The sequence below is a fragment of the Siphateles boraxobius genome, unplaced genomic scaffold (genome assembly GCF_051911475.1).
Source record: "Siphateles boraxobius isolate OS27281-9 unplaced genomic scaffold, OSU_SipBor_1 111, whole genome shotgun sequence".
Lineage (NCBI taxonomy): Eukaryota > Metazoa > Chordata > Actinopteri > Cypriniformes > Leuciscidae > Siphateles > Siphateles boraxobius.
The window spans coordinates 1372808-1377598 of NW_027508713.1; positions in this window are offsets into that span (position 1 = coordinate 1372808).

The following is a 4791-nucleotide window of genomic DNA, read 5'->3' on the forward strand; positions in this document are numbered from 1 at the left end:
TCATATCTGATTTGTGTGTCCCATGCCAAGTTTTCCGGAATATCTGCATTGGTTTCTATTGCTATGATGTTGCATTGGTAGGCGTATGCAAAAAAACAACAACAGCAACATGAAGGGGTTTCCAATAGAGATTGTTTCCATTCTGTCATCCTTGACGGTCTCAAAACGTCTCCGTTATATTGTCATTTTCATGTTTCCTTTAACATTTTGACTGAAACAGATTTCCTGAAATGCAAATTGAATAGGATTTAAACCACATATAAATGTAGCTCAAAACATATTTCGCATTTCATGTGAATTTTTTTTATTTGTTTTTTTGCCCTTCACACTTGCTAAAATAAAAGATATCCACAAAAATACGATTTGGACTGACAGTCTGAACGAGCCTTAAAGGGGTCATGAACTGCATTCTTTTATTGTTTTATAGTGTTTCCTGTAGTGCACTTGTAATGTTAGTCTTTTCATCAAATTTTTTCATAATTTAGAAATAAAAGGCACTTTTCCTACCCTATTTTAAAGGGTTAGTTCACCCACAAATGAAAATTAGCTCATGATTTACTCACCCTGTATCCATCCTAGGAGTAAAAGACATTCTTCTTTCAAACGAATACAATCGGAGCTGGCTCTTCCCAGCTTTATAATGGCAGTGAATGGCCGTTTCTGTTTTGAAGTCCATAAAAGTGCATCTATCCATCATAAAAGTAATCCACATGGCTCTGGGGGGTTAATAAAGGTTTTCTGAAGCGAAGCCATGTGTTCGTGTAAGGAATATACCCATATTTAAAACTTTATAAACCATAAATACTGGCTTCCAACAGACGGACGTTTTTATCGATTTACGGTGGAAGACCCCTGACCCGACACAAAGTAATGACGAACGCGGAAGCTCAATTAGAAATTTAAGGATTTTTATATAATAGAAGAGATGTAGTTTGTTGCACAGCTCTATTTGTTTAAACCACAAAAGGTGTCTAAGCTTACGATACTCCTACATCCTACGTCATACATGTGTCACTATGGTCACGGGTTACTCTTTTTGTTATTTTAGATTATAAAGTTATAAATATGGCTTTTTTTCTTACAAAAACCCATGGCTTCTCTTCAGAAGGCCTTTATTAACACCCTGGAGCTGTGAGGAGCACTTTAATGATGGACAGATGCACTTTTATGGACTTCAAAACAGGAACGGCCATTCACTGCCATTATAAAGCTTGAAAGAGCCAGGACATTTTTTAATAAAACTCTGATTGTATTCATCTGAAAGAAGAATGTCATATACAACTAGGATGACTTGAGGGTGATTGTATTGATTGACCAATGTGATGTAATTTACCCTCTCCACTTCCTCTTCATTGACACACAAGTGTGAATGGGTGGTCTACGATGATCTCTTTGTTTGTTTATTTTGTTACCAAATTATGGTCCGCACGCCACCGGATTATATGTTGTACCTCCTTCCTTTACACTGTAAAATCTAATGAGTTACACTTGCAAACCAATTGCCTATTAAAAATCAAGTAAAGTGAAATAGCAATAGTATGTTGTCTTGACAAATGCTTAGTATAGTACACTTACACGAGTTCTAGAAACTAAAAAAGAATTGTAGAGAGTACTGGATATACTTATTACTTTAAATAAAATGTAATTGTTACTAGGGCTGGGTATTGACACAAATCTCACAATTCGATTCGATTTCGATTCACAAGCTTGCAATTCGATTTCGATTACGATTCGATTCAATATTGATTATTTTGGATATCAGGTACAATACCTGGCAAATTTTCTCAAGGAAAACAAATCTCTTAACCAATGCTGTAAACTATGGGAGTCAGTTTTATCATTAAAATTGTTTCATTAGCCTACTATAGCCTAATATTAAAGGTAAAGATTTACTGATTTGTATACAAACAATTACACTTTTATTTATTTTTCTAATAATAAAGTTATATGAAATATAAATATTTAAATGGTGGCTGTCATAAAAACTTGCCAGATTTATTCAAACATGCATTAAATATTGAAAAACATAAAATAATTATAAAATAACATAAAATGCATATGTAATATAGTGCATATATTTATCAAAATGCTCCTCTCTAGAGTTAATTTTTCTAGCTGACTAACGAGTTCATGGTCACTGGATATGGTTTTTCTGAGGTAAATGTGACGTTACATGACATTGTTTACAAGCTGTTTCACTGACGTCTTTCCTCGGTTGAAACAATGATTGAGCGATTCCATGTGACAACAAGGATTTCGATAAGTTATACTCTATCTTTTAACACACTTTCAGATGCTCATTCATGTTTATTTCACGCTGTAACTGGTAATATTAAGGCGGAAGAGAAGATTATGTGTGCTCGGCGCTGCTGCTTCTCTTGAGCTGCGCCAGAGAGATCTCACGCCACAGCGCCAAAACGGTATTTCTGTTTTTGAATTTCGTTAGAAAATGGACGTAATTTGAAATCTGAGACTTTGTTTCATATCAATAGTAACAAAGCACAAAGATTATTGCGTTTATTGGATGGGATGCGCGCTACAATGTTCCATTCATTCATCAACTGAAAACAGGATGACTAATCGATTCTTGGGATTTAAGAATCGATATCGGTTCGTAAAAATGAGAATCGATTAAAATCGAGTAATCGATATTTTTTACCCAGCCCTAATTGTTACCATTGTTGTGTTTTGCATGCCAAATGTTGAAGTCTGTGTGTGACTCAAGCATGATCAAATGCAAGATATTCAAATATAAAGGGATTATATCAACCCAATTAAAAGTTTAACAAGGTGTTCGTGAGAAGTGTTAGCAACAAAATTTTAAGAAAATCATTATTTGAGATGAATATAGTTATGTTACATATCAACACACTCACCAGGTCTCAAGCTCCATCAGGTTGGATGGGGAGTGTCGGTGCACAGCCATTTTCAGATCTCTTCAGAGATGTTCAATCGGTTCAAGTCTGGGCTCTGGCTGGGCCACTCAAGGACATTCCCAGAGTTGTCCCATAGCCATTCCTTTGTTATCTTGCCTGTGTGCTTACTGTCGTTGTCCTGTTGGAAGATGATCCGTCGCCCCAGTCTGAGGTCCACATCGCTCTGGAGCAGGTTTTCATCAAGGATGTCTCTGTACATTGCTGCATCCCTCTTTTTCCTCTATCCTGACTAGTCTCCCAGTTCCTGATGCTGAAAAACATTCCCACAGCATGATGCTGCCACCACCATGCTTCACTGTAGTGTTGTCAAAAATATCGATATTTCGATAAATATCGATACTGAAACATCGGAACGGTACCAATACTAATTTCCCGAAGTATCGATACACCGATACTAGCCGAGGGGTCACTTTCACTTCTCGCCAAAGGCGCGTTGACAAACACGACACGTGACGCACTCGTCTCATTCGCTCTGGTTAAATAGCAAAAGTGAATGGGAAGATGGCGAGTGCGGCGCCGCGACCGGCTTTGGTTGATTGATAAAGAACACCGCGAGCGGGCATGCCGGAGAATAGCGCGGACACGCGTAAAAAACACACCGCGAGCGGGCATGCCGGAGAATAGCGCTGACACGTGTAAAAAAACACACCGCGAGCGGGCATGTCGGAGAATAGTGTGGACAGGGCACGCGCTACACACCGCGAGCGGGCATGTCGGAGAATAGCGCGGAGACGCGCTTCACACTCCAATTTGATACTGTTAAGTGCTTTGACACAATCTGTATTGCTAAAAGCAATATATAAATAAAGGTGACTTGACTTCATGCCAATCCATTGAGCATTGTTTCCGCGTGTGATGCACGCACGTTTGCATTTAAATCTGTTCATCAAATTACGTTAATGTAGGCTATTAACCAGCATTTATGACCGATGAACAATGCATTTGTTACAGTATATTTTAATCTTTGATTTACGTTAATATATTAACCAGCATTTATGACCGATGAACAATGCATTTGTTACAGTATATTTTAATCTTTGATTTACGTTAATGTATTAACCAGCATTTATGACCGATGAACAATGCATTTGTTACAGTATATTTTAATCTTTGATTTACGTTAATGTATTAACCAGCATTTATGACCGATGAACAATGCATTTGTAACAGTATATTTTAATCTTTGATAACAGTAGGTAATAAAAAAACAACGGCTCATGTTAGCTCTTGTCCAATGAAATAATATTAACAGATAGAACTCAGGACATTTTTGTTCATGTAAAATATACCTCATTGTCATGTTCTAGACTTGTTATATTTAACTTTAAATAAAAAAAGACCCCCTTAATATTGTGGCAGTTTTTTTCTCTGTGGTATCGTAAATGGTATCGAATATCGATATTTTTCAAGGTATCGTATCGAAGTTAGAAATTCTAGTATCGTGACAACACTACTTCACTGTAGGGATGGTATTGGCCAGGTGATGAGCGGTGCCTGGTTTCCTCCAGATATGACGCTTGCCATTCTGGACAAAGAGTTCAATCTTTGTTTCTTCAGATCAGAGAATTTTGTTTCTCAGGATCTGAGAGTCCTTCAGGTGCCTTTTAACAAACTCCAGGTGGGCGGTTGGCTTCCGTCTGGCCACTCTACCATACAGGCCTGATTGGTGGATTGCTGCAGAGATGGTTGTTCTTCTGGAAGGTTCTCCTCTCTCCACAGAGAAACACTGGAGCTGTCAGAGTGACCAGTGACCATTGTGTCTCCCTGACTAAGGCCCTTTTCCCTTGATCACTCAGTATGGCCGGGCGGCCAGCTCTAGGAAGAGTCCTGGTGGTTTCAAACATCCATTTATGGA